Source organism: Rousettus aegyptiacus, unplaced genomic scaffold (assembly GCF_014176215.1).
Source record: "Rousettus aegyptiacus isolate mRouAeg1 unplaced genomic scaffold, mRouAeg1.p scaffold_m13_p_12, whole genome shotgun sequence".
Taxonomy (NCBI): domain Eukaryota; kingdom Metazoa; phylum Chordata; class Mammalia; order Chiroptera; family Pteropodidae; genus Rousettus; species Rousettus aegyptiacus.
Window position 1 is genome coordinate 19,498,692 of NW_023416287.1, and position 12,575 is coordinate 19,511,266.

General features: G+C 46.6%; 1 protein-coding gene and 2 pseudogenes across 1 annotated transcript in view; 1 reads left to right on the forward strand and 2 right to left on the reverse strand.

The window, feature by feature from the left end:
• Window positions 1-7,111, reverse strand: part of BPIFB1 (BPI fold containing family B member 1) — a 28,247-nt gene extending 21,136 nt beyond the window's left edge. Inside the window, exon 1 of the mRNA XM_016162207.2 lies at window positions 7,014-7,111. The gene's annotated coding sequence lies outside the window, so the exon portion shown is untranslated. The remainder of the gene's footprint in view (window positions 1-7,013) is intronic.
• Window positions 1,794-1,912, forward strand: LOC118610281 (annotated as a pseudogene).
• A 1,640-nt stretch (window positions 7,112-8,751) lies between the features above and the next one.
• LOC118610204 lies at window positions 8,752-8,870 on the reverse strand (annotated as a pseudogene).
• Window positions 8,871-12,575: the final 3,705 nt, after the last annotated feature.

Sequence of the window (12,575 nt, forward strand, 5' to 3'; positions counted from 1 at the left end):
AGACACTTGCAATAGTGATTCGATATCTGCCTCCCTGACCAGGCCATGAGCTCTGGGCAGGAGCATTGATTCTACTTGCTCCCCCTGTGTCCCTACTATCCAGCATAGTGCCTGGCACACAGTGGGTGCTTAATAAATAAATGGTTGCTGAATGAATGAATGGTCTCTGGGAGGTCTGGAAGAATGGGGAATCTGAATCTGCTAAACCGAAAAGGTCTAGGCCATGGAGACCCTTTTTAAATCACAGAACCCCCATCCCCGTGTGTTGGGAGGCTTGAGGGTAGAGGAGAAATATCATGCGCCTTGAAGTCAGGCAGACCCAAGTCGTTGGGAGGATTAAATAGGACAATCTATTTGTGGTCTGGAATGCCACAAGAGCTCAATGAATTTTAGCTGCTATTATGATTATGACAATTATTATTACTAATACTGGGGTCAGAAAGAATCACCTTGTAGTCAAAAGCCAGAAGACAGAGATGACACTCTGCATCCTGCTCTTTTGACCAGGAAGTCCCCCAGCCCACTATAAATTTTTTCTTTAAAGCACTTTGGTCCTTTTTCTTTCCATTCTCTTTGCATGTCACTCTGTCCTGCTCTGATCGGAGGTGCTCAGGGAACCAAGAGGTTGGTAGCAACCACTTCTGTGGAAAAGCGTCCCCTCCCCAAATCCCAGTACTGTACACATATTCACAATGCTGTATCTTGCCTCCTGGCCTTTGCTTATGCTGTTCTCCTCCCATAGAATGGCTTTCTTTCCTCCTTTGACTAGCCAACTTCTACTTGGTTTCTCAACTGACATATCACCTCTTCCAAGAAGCCTTCCTCGACTGCCCTCCACTACCATGTGCCTTGGCTTTCCTTGAGCACAGAATGTACCTCACTGGCTCATACTGGGAGTTCCCTGAAGGACCAGGACTGTCTGATGCTTCTCATCTCCATAATCATCCCAGCACAGGGCTGGGCACAGAGCAATTGCTGTGTGCAGAGTGGGTTTATGTCATTGGGATGAGGTCAGGGAAAGACATGGCCAGTCTGATTCCTCATCACTCCTCTTTGGTTTTCTCGATGAAGAGCTAGGGAGCTCTCTACTCCCTGGTCCTGACCCTCAGAGGGTCCTAGTGGACTGAGGGACCTTACCTCAAGGCTAAGTCTCCCTCTTGGCTCCTGACTTGACTGCAGCTAAAAACCTTCCTGGTGCCCTAGGCTCTCAGCCCCTTCCCTACACTTTTACCTGGACTCATAATAACCTCAGCCTACTCCTCTTCTCAACTGTGCAGTGGGTCTGGAAACCCAGCCTTACATCCTGTATACCCTGGGCTAGGCTGTCACTCTTTGCATTTGGGCCAAGGCCTGAGACTGGGTCAATGTCTTCAAGGAAAATAGTTATTGCTTCTGTTGAACCATCTCCTTGTCTGGAGGAAGCCTTAGAATCCCAGCTTCCTGAGGTTTGAAGAAAGGAGATCTCAGGTTGGCATGAAGGGTGGGCGGGGCACTGGGGCACGTGGTAGGCAGCTGGACCAGCCACGTTTTGGCCTGTGCACAGGGTTTCCTGCCTCCTGGGCAGTCACTCCCGTGGGGATAATGATGAGGACAGTAGCAGTGATGATATATGAAATTCCTACAACATGGCAAATGCCACCCCGGGCTTTATATTGGTTGTCAGTGCAGTGTCATCCCCGCCAGAGCCAGCATCATTAGCCCAACTTTACCACAGAAGAAACAGCCTCACATAGTCAGCAAGTGACAGAGTCAGGATTTGAACTAGAACTCTGACTTCAAAACCCACCTATGTTGTCTACAGCCATGCAACCCTGAACACGCCCGATCCTATCTGATCTCGGAAGCTAAGCAGGGTCAGGGCTGGTTAGTACTTGGATGAGAGACCACCTAGGAAGACTGGGTGCTGTAGGCATAAAAAAACAAAACAAAACAAAACAACACAAAAAAACTCATCTAGGGGATGTCTCCCCAGCTTGGTGGATACAGAAGTGTCCTGAGGACAGACTGGGTTTGAGTCCTGGCTCCATCATTTCCATGCTGTGTAACTTGAAGCACATTCTTTAACCTCTCTGAGTCTCGTTTTTTTTTTTTTTTTAATCTATGAAATGGGAATAATGATAGCACCTACCTCATAGGGTGCCAAGAGGAACATGGTGAATATGGCTTAGAGCATAGGTCCTGGCACAGAATTAATGCTCACTAAATGTTGCTGTTGCTATAATTACTTGTAGTGGGGTAAGCCTTTGTAGAGAGGCTATGATCATAGTTTAGTTTAGATAACGAACTTGGAGGAAGGAAGTAATAGCCTTGCCCATCCCTTATTCCTAATGCACCCAAGGATTTAGGAATATACATCTCCATTAATTAATTCACTCAAGAGAATAGGTTTGAATTTCTTTTTTGCTACTTTTTTGCCATGTGACCCTGTGCAAGTTACTTAACCTCTCTGAGCCTCAATGTCTTCATCTGTAAAATGGGGATAGTAGTGGCACCTCCCTCAAGGATGCTGAGAAAAATGAACTGAACTGAGGTGCATGCTCACACAGCACTTAGCATGTACTTTTACTCATTTTTTTTTTCCTGCAGCAGTTTAACACCCTCTTTGCTTTGTCTGTGCCTTCCAGAATCTCAACAAGTATTTGTGGAGTGAATGAATAATGAAGCATGACTATGAACTACGAGGACAAATGAACAGCCCTGCAGGACCCCCCTTCTCCCATTGCTCAGGGGAAGGCATTGGCTCACTTAAGGGGCTCAGTCAACTCAGAGGTGGGGCTCAGTAGCCCTGGGTTTACCAAGGGCATCTGAGGCTAAGCGATGAGTGACTTGCTTCAGGTCACCGCCAGGGGTGCCAGAGCTGGAACTTGAACTCAACCATGTTGTCCTCCAGCAACTTCAGGTTAACGTTGTGGGGAGAGAGGCAGACAGCCTTTTGGCATAATCTGGGAAACCATCCTGATGCCCAATTTCAGTCTAGAAGCCAGACTGTGGTTCAGAGCTGAATCCTATGTCCATGTGCAGGTGGATGAGAGAGGGGCAGAGAGTGCCCTGGTACCATACAGCATGTGGCTGGGGCCTGGCTGGCCTCATCTTCCTGGAGTTGTCAAGAGGAATAAGGCAAGCGTGTTTGCCATCCTGCCATATTTGCCATCCGCCATATTTGGAGATGCACCAAAGGCCCTGAACTCCTAAAGGTGAGGCCTCCTGGGAGGGACCTTGCCTGTCCATTGAGCAAATCTCCAGAGGCAAACACCCTCTTCTGGGCTCCCCAGCCCACCACGCCTGCCGCCCATGGACAATGCCTCTCTGTGGGAGGCCTGAGCCCAGTGCCAGGGCCTAGGCCCACATCGGCTCCTGCTTCCTTCCTCCTGGCCCTCACACCCTCACTGTGATCAGCAAGCACAACTGTGCCTATCGGCCTGGCACACCTCGGAACCTGCGGGTGGCATGGCCTTGCCCTCAATACTGCTCAGTCCCCCTCAGACCGCTGAGGGCCTCTTCGTCTCGGCATCACCCTTTCCCAGCTCCCAGGCCTTTGATTGTGCTGTGTCCTCTTCCTGGAGTTCCTTGTCCACCCTCTGACAACTCTGTCTTGCCCTGCGTGGACCTCAGAACAGGGGAAGTCCAATAGACATGGTTCATTCACTGGGATTCTCCTGGGCTGGTCAGCTGTGCAGGGAAAGTTACTTCTCACTGAACCTGTTTCCTCAGTTCTGAAATGGGACTGTTTTGAGGGTCACATAAAACGATGTGACATGCTTGGAATGTCAAAGAATTCGGTAAATGGCAAGTGCTATTATTATTGTTATTATTATTAAAATGTTAACATCACTGACTTTCAAAGCTCAACTCAGAAAGCAGATTCTACTTAAAGCTGCCTAACCTCATCCTCACCTAGATCTGATGTCTTCCTACCTTCCTGGGAGCCCCCCAGGTACTAACTACTTACTTTCTTGAGGACTGGATCTGCCCCTGCCTTGAGAAATGTCCATTTTATCCTTCCTTCCATCCATCCATCCATCCACTCATCCATCCATCCATCCATCCACTCATCCATCCATCCATCCATCCATCCATCCATCCATCCATCCATCCATCCATCCATCCATCCATCCATCCATCCATCCATCCATCCATCTATCCCTCCATTCATTTACTTATTCCAGTCTCTTTTTCAATGTCCAATTTCTGCCCAACAACCTGAGTTAATTTTTTAAAATATTACTTAGACCTTGTTACTCACCTACGTATTAAAACCCTCCAAAGGCCTCTGCAGCTCTTACCTGAAAATCTGAGCTCTACAAGGCCCCACGTGGTTGGCTACTGTCCGCCTCTCAGCCTTCATCTGTCATCACTTTGTCCCTATCTCCTCTCGTTTCTGCCTCGGGACCTTTGCACCTGTTGAGCCTTCTCCCAGGATTGCTCTTCTCCTAGCCTTTCCCTTGGCTGATTCCTTCTTATTCACCAAATTTCAGCTTCAGTGTGTCTTTCTTGGAAAGCCCTTTCCTGGCCACTCTGTCTGAAGTAGGGCTCTTCTCTCTCACTGCTCACTGATGTATGTCTTCACCAGCCCTCACTCACATCTGAAAACTCAAGTGTCATCCAGGGCACCACAATTCACGCATGCTGCATACCAAGGAGAGGGGCCAGACCACAGTACAAGCAGATGGCCAAGGACTGGCTGCATAGTCTTGGGTGCCTCATGTGGAGGCTCCTGATTCAGATTGAGGTGACAAAACGGTAAAAAGGGCAAAGGAGGCAGATCTGTGATGATATTTCTTAGGAAACAGTAGTGATTTCTCCTCCCACTCTTCCAGTGAGGAGAGCATGGGTATCTGCCCCAAGTGTAGGCCTAGAGGGAGGGGCCTTTCCTAGGACCATTTAGGAACTCGAGGGGTATGCCCCCTGGAGTTGGGACATGGAATATACTGGATTCTATCTCTTGCCTGAGAGAAACTGGCCGATGGAGTAAAGTCATGGTGGGAAGAGTGGCTTCTGTGGGTGGAAAATTGTTGCTCTTTGCTCCCTCTATACAAGGTCAAAGCTTATACATGTGTTTTCCCATGGGTCTGGCATAGACCTTGCAGGAGAATTAAAAATAAAATTTACATTGAAGGCATTTTTTTTTTTTTTTGTCAGCAAATAACCCCATGAAATAGCTTGAAAATAAGCAAATAAAGGTTGGGCAGAGGACAAAGGAGTGGAGCTCTTTCCCAGAGCTTACCCACGGAGTCGGGATTCCAGGGAAGCACTGTGATGACATGGCTTATTGCTGTAACAAAAGCCCAGTCACACTAGTACCCGGAACCACTGAGAAAGAAAGACAGAAATGGGAATTGGAAACTCGTGGGCATAATCCCTCTTTTGTGGCCCAGGAATAGATAAGATTCAAGGCAAACAAACCCTGGTTAAACCAGACTCTTAGCTCTTCCCCGCCCCTGTAGGGTTCACAGTCAAGGGTGGGTGTCATACAGGGACAGAAAGGACAGGCATTGAGTCATGATCAGGGTCAGTGTAGGCAGAGGGCTAAGTGCTGTCATTCCCATCCAGGCAGCATGTTCAGGTGGAGGTCAGCTGGGCATTGGTAAGTGCTCTAGGAAAGGGAAACCCAGACAGAGTGGTATGTGTTCCCTCATTCTCCTCAGTAACTCAGGACTGGAGGGACAGATAGACACAGTCAGCCAGCAGGTCAGTTGGATGGTCAGCTAATGGACCTAGTAAAGGTGCCTTGGACATAGCAGGGAGCAAACAAACCCCCCCTGTCCTCCCGGGACTCACATTTTCTTAGGGAGATGGAGAGAGAGCCAGAAATGGACAAAGGAATATGCAAACACAGAGCTCAATTGTTTCAGTTGTGGGGACGGAGAACAAAAATAAATAGCACATGTGGAAAGCTGGATGGAGCGCTACCATCAAAGCATCACGAGGGTTTAAGTGGCTTTAGCCCTCTCGAAACTGGATGCCTTCACCCAATGTCTCGCGCGCGCGCACACACACACACACACACACACACACATACCCTGCATAACATCTCACATTTTATGTGTTTGACTTTGGGAACACAATTTTGGGGGCTAATTATGAATGAAAGGAAAGGCTGCCTGAAGTGAAGAATAGGAACAGCCTTACCATTTCTGAGTGCTCACTACCTGTCAGGCTAAGCCTGCAGCATCCAAGTTCACAGCTATTACCCCTCATTGTACAGATCAGAAAATGGAGGTGCAGAAGGCCAGGTGATCTGCTCAAGGTCACACAGCTACTGGGACAAGAGACCAGGACTTGAACTCTGGTTCCTCTGACTGTGAAACTTGTGTTCTCAATCTCTCAGCCATCGTGTTCCAAACACCTGTTGCCTGCGCCGTGCCTTCACCTGCTGGTGACATTTAATTTCATGTTCTGCAATATCTGCTAACCCCGGATTACTGCTTACTCAACATGCATTTTGGTAAATGAAACTACGTTTGAAAATTTAAATAAACTTCATTTTCTATTTCTAACAAGAAATTGTACAACCCTACCAAAAGTGAAAAAACAACATTGCTTCCCATAAATAAGAGGTGACAACATGACGACAGTGATGACAATAACGTCTACACTCTTCCTCGTGTTAATCCATTGAACCCCACTTAACCCCACACTGATGCCTGGAGGTGGACACTGTTTCACCCTCATTTCAGGGATGAGGTTTGGATGAGCACCCTTCAGAGAGGTGAAATCCTTTTTCTAGTCACAGTGAAAACGAGCAGAAACACGTTGTTCTGGCTAGCCATGCTGCCTGCTCGAAGTGCCTGGAGAGCGTGGCCAGTGGTTGGAGAGGTGTTGAAGACACTTGCGTTCCGCCAGCCCTTCATACAGGAAGGGCTGAGGAAGACTAGGAAGGCCAATCACGTTCTCACTCCTGCTAATGTCTGGGAGGCAGCCCTGCTTCTGGAAGACTTGGCACCAAGTTATCTACCAAGAAATGTTGTGGAGCTCTTTCTGCGTGTGTGTGAGCCAGACAGCAAATCTCTTACCTGCGTGCGTACCCTCTAGCACCAGTGGAGTCTCCAAAAACTGAACGAAGTGAGTTCTCGAAACTCTTCGCACTGTTACTGGACTCGCCACCTCTGTGGACTGTAAATGTCTTGCTCTTTGCTTAATAGGGTTCCTGGGGGCCAGAGAGGGGAGGAGGGGGACCCATTGGGCACCTCCCTCAAAGTCACCCACACGGAATTAGATTCTTGTGCTAACATTTACTCACTTAGTCACACAGTCCTCCAGGAGAGGAGAAAGGTATTTAGTGGGTAAACCAGAAGACCCATCTGAAGTAGGGACATCACAGGAATTTTTTTAAATGTCTTCCTTTGCATTGGACAGAGACATTCAGGATGCATCCCTACCCCCCACCCCACCTCACTCTGCTTCTCTGCTGCTCCTGTGAGAGGCCATTCTAGGGTGTCCTTGCACAGAGAACTTGACTCCTGGCCTGTTCCCACTCATTCCTCACCTCCTCCTTACTTCTTCCCGAGTGTCTCCACAAACGGAGTCTCCAGCCTCCCCCATCTCAACCCCCACTGCCTGGCCTCACTTCAGGCCTTGCCATTTACTGACTGGGTGGTTGCAGCGGTCCCTCGGAGGGCCCCCTCAGATGCCCTCTGTGCGCTGCAGCCAGAGGCATCTCCTCTTAATACTTTCTTAGCAAAGTTTTCAAACGCTGAGCAAAGTTAGTTTTGCAGATAACATTGTCTATCCACCACCTAAATTCTGCACATCCATCTTATTGATTTGATCTCAAACTAAGTTGTAGATGTCAGTACCCTTCCCACTATGGACTTAAGCACGCATATCATTACCTGGGGTTCAACATTTGTTTGGAGTTGGTCTGTTGGCTTGGAGGAAGCTAAGGTGTACCTTTCTCTGGTTCTCCAGCATCTGGGTTCATCCAATGCCAGTGGTCTCCTCCATGATGCCAAAAGTTTAAACCCAATGAGATCAAACTTGTGTGCTGTGGGGCAGTGGGTGCCACATCTGCCCTGGCCCCCAAGGTCTGTCTTCAGAAAAGGTTGGTGATATCACCAAGGCAACTGGGGACTGGAGGCATCCGGGGATTACTATGGAACTGACCATTCAGAACAGACAGGCCCGGACGCAGGGGTACCTTTTGCTTTTGCCCAAAAGAGCCCTCAAGGAACCACGCAGAACAGAAAGAAGCAGAAAAACATTAAGTATAGTAAAAATATTACTTTTTATAAGATCGTCAACATGGCCTGGCAGATGTGGCACCAATCCTTAACCAGACAACTCCCTGGAACCTTTAGAGTGATCCTGGAGACTGTCCATACTCTAGGCTGCAAAGGAAAACATTTCAAAATATATTCTGGAAAGCACAGATCTTAAGTGCCCATTTGCTGAGATTTAACAAATACATATACCAGTGTAAACCAAACCCCTATCAAGATATATAATTTCAACATCACCCCAAAAAGTTCTCTTATGCCCCTTTCTAGCCAGTGGTCCTCTAATCTCCATGAGGGTGAGTTCTTATTTCATTCATTCATTCATTCATTCATTCATTCCCACCATAAATTAGTTTTGTCTGTTCTTGGTCTTCATGTGAATGGAACATACAGTATATACTCTATTGTGCCTGGCTTTTTTCACTCAGCCTAATGTTTTTGGTATTCATCCATGTTGTTGCTGCTATTGGTAGGTCCTTTCTTTTTATGGATGCACAGTATTCTATTTATGAGTAAATCACAAGTTTTTTTTTTAAGCCTATAGCACCAGGTCTTCTTAGATGGTCTTCCATTCAAGTACTAACTAGGCCCGACCCTGCTTAGCTTCTGAGATCAGACGAGATTGGGCGTGTTCAGGGTGGTATGGCCATAGACCACTAAATCACAATGTATTTATTTATTCTTCCTCCTGTTGATGGACACACAAGCTATTTCCTATTAGGGGTTATTATGAATACAGTTTCTAGCAAACATTTTTAAACGAATCTTTTTGGGAATAAATGCTTTCATTTTTCTTGGAGTGCAGTTGCTGGGTCACAGGGTAGGGTATGACTATCTTATAGGAACCTGCCAGAACTTTCCCTAGAGCAGTTGTACCATTTAACATTCCCGCCAGCAGCGTGCTAGCGTCTGTCTGTTCCGCTCCCGCACCAACACGTGGTATGGTCACTCTTTTTAATTTTAGCTCTTCTGGTGGGTGTGTCAGGGCCATCTTTTGTATAATGCAAGTCCCTGGCTCCCTACAGCTCAGGAGAAAGTCCAGCTCTCAGCCTTAGCTCTGAGCCCTCCAAGGTCCAGCCCTTCTCTGTCTAAGCTTTTCCTTCTCCATTTCCTATTTAGTTTTTCTACTCTATTAATGCAAGTTTTTTTTTTTCCTGCATACAACAGAATATTTCATTTTTCTCTGCTTTTTCTTGGGATAGTTTTTCAGTATGGAATGTGCTTCTGCTCTCACTTATCTGATGACATCCCAATTGTCTTTTTAGGCCCATCAAAGGTGTCATCTCCTCCAGGAAGCCTTCCTGGACATCTGATAGGAAGTCATTCTCTTCTTAGTGTCCTGAGGGTACTTTCCAGCTATTTCTCCTGCAGCTGTGATCACCCTGTTCTGTAACTGTCTCACCCTCTATCTAGACTGTGAACTCCATGAGGGAAGACACCCATCTGTTCCACCCATGTGTCCTCGGCACCCAGCACGGGGTCTGCACATAGTAGGACCTCTGGCTGCATTTAACAGCATCGCCAGTGGTAGCAACGGCAATTAGAATAGCTGCTGACGTTTGCTGCATGCTCACATGTGTGAAGCCCATCAACTCCCTCATTTAATCCTCACCACAACCCTATGAGGCAGAGCTGTCACCATCGCTGCAACACAAATAAGGAAACTGAGGCTCAGAGAGGTGAAGAGGCTTGTTTCAGGAAACAGCCAGCACTTATCAAAGCTGGAAGGTGTGCAGGCATCTTCTTACTAGTCAAGCTTCTGCTCAAATGTCCCCTCCTTGGAGAGGCCGTCTTACATTTTCTTCCTGTACTCCCTGCCTTCGGCCATATAGTCGTCATTACATCCCCCCACTTTTTGACCTTTATAACCCTCATCACAGCCAGCAACAGATCTTTTTTTATAATTTGTTTATGTGCTTATCATCTGCACCCCACCCCCAACCGCGAGCTCATGAGAACTGTAACTTTGTCACATTACGTGGTGGTGTTACTCTAGCACGCCACCACACTGCGTGGCATGCATCAGGGGCTCAGTAAGTGCTGGTCAAAAGTGGAGCAATGGATGCCAGTATACACAGTCTTTTTTAAAAAGTTTAAGAAATTCAGGTATAAAAATGAAATATAGATACACTTAAAGGTTTGTGCATTTTATTCTGTATATGATAGTATTATATAGTATTATATTAGTATTTCATTTCACAGGATATATAATAGCATGACTTTTCCCCTTGTCTCTAATAATAGAGGCTGCTATCAGTTGAAAGCAATTCTCTAGAGAAGGCAGAAGGAGGCTGTGCTTTGTTAGTGGCCAATGCTGACAGCTTCTGGGGGTTAGTGCCCAGTAAGGGGTCCTGGGGGTGCGATGCCAGTGTCTGCAGTCTACACCGCGTGCTGTTGGAACTAATTTGTTTTTCACGGTAAGGTCATTCTATCAAGGCACAGCTGCTCAAGGATTCTGGTTGGTCACTGCTATGCACTGAATTGTGTCCCCATAAATTCATGTTAAAGCCTTAACCCATAGGACTTCAGAATGTAACCATATTTGGAGATAGGGCTTTTAGGTGATTAAATTCAAAGAGGGCTGTTAGAGTGGGCCTTAATCCAATCTGACTAGTACTCTTATAAGGAGAGGTGATTAGGATACCCAGAGAGACTTCCAGGGCATGTATGCACTGAGGAACAACCACTTGAGGAGGCCTCAAGAGGGTAGCCATCCACAAGCCGTCAGGAGAGGCATCAGAGGAAATCGATCCTGCCAGTTCCTTGATTTTAGAGTTCCAGACTCCAGAACCATGAGAAAATAGAGTTCTGTAGTTTAAGGCACCCAGTCTATAGTATTTTGTTATGGCAGCCGTAGCAAACTGATGTACTCATAATTCACTGGAAACTTACAATGCTGACCAGAGTCCCTAGTTGACCATGAGGCCTTAACCAATACTCATGATCTCCCTTCTCATTGCCCTAATCCTCAGCCCTTCTGCTGGTCTAGGTGGCTGCTTGGTTACCCGAGTGGATGGTACTATGTCAGGAACTCAGTGTTCGTCCTTGTTGTTGACAAGTCATACATTCGTCGCTAGTTACTAGGTCAGCCTTGCAGTCCCCAGTCCTTCAATCTTAACTTCTTCTAGGTCCCCAACTAAACTATTAAGCCATTTGCCTCAGCCTGTGAGGCTAAATATTTGGCCATTTTCCTCTTTTCTCAAAGTGCACGACCAAGTGTGCAGCCTGAAGTCTTACTTGTTGGGAGGGTTTCCTCACACTCCTGTCTTTCAGAGTCACTCCAGGTGGGGCGATAGTGAAATTTCACCGTCTAATTTCAGCTTATGCCAACACATGGAGCTGATACATTAATGAACCAACCTCAGGTTTTGTTCCTTCTTCATCAGCTCATTGTGGGGACTATCTCGTGTGACCCTAGGTTTGAACTGAGGGGAAAGTGTCAGTGTAACACTAAGAGATGACATAGATGATATGGGGGGTGGGGGGTCTGGGTCACCTATTCATGCAGCTTACTTATATCCTCTGGCCCTTCTTGAGCCTAAACTAGATGTACCACTTCTACCTGCTGAGGGATTGCTGTTGGTCTGGCCTGGCCTTATGACTTGGTAGATAACGGTGCCTAGTGCTTGATGGAAAGTTCTGGCCTCATAGTTACTTGATGGACTATGGCCAGGCGCCTCTTCTCTACCAGAGCCCAGTAACATGTCAGGAGCTGTTTTTATAACAGCATATGCTTCTCCGCTGAAGATGGCATGGCCTTGCTCCAGAACTCTAGCGGTCTTCGCTGAGACTCCCTTACTGGGGTTTGTCAGAAACTGCACATGTCATCTTGGTCTATCACAGATATTTCTAGTGCCATGAAGTCCACATGATCACATGGCTCAAGCAACAGTGCTGCTTGAACTGCAGCCTGGAGCTGCTGTACAGTCTTTTATTGCTCTGGTCTTCACTCAAAACTAGTGCAGAAAGGGTGCTCAATAAATATCCCTTTGTGAGTACAAGGTAGCAGTAATAAATGCAAATGCCTGTAGGGGAAGTTTGCCAGAAAAAAAATACAGGAAGCCAATTTAAATTAGAATTTTAAATAAAAGATGAATAATCATTTAGTTTAAGGATGTGCAATGCAATATTTGAAACATACTTACACTAAAATTGTTTGTTGTTTATATGAAAATCAAACTTAACCAGGTGTCTTGTATTTTTATTGGTAAAACTGGCAACCCTACTTTAGGGGCCAAGCATTTAATAGCATAAGACAAGTTAGTGTGATGGGGGTTAGGGAAAATGGTAAATACATTTGTAATCAGCACACATTTGGAGAATAATCAATATTTAAAATGATTTCAAGTAAAAATGAAA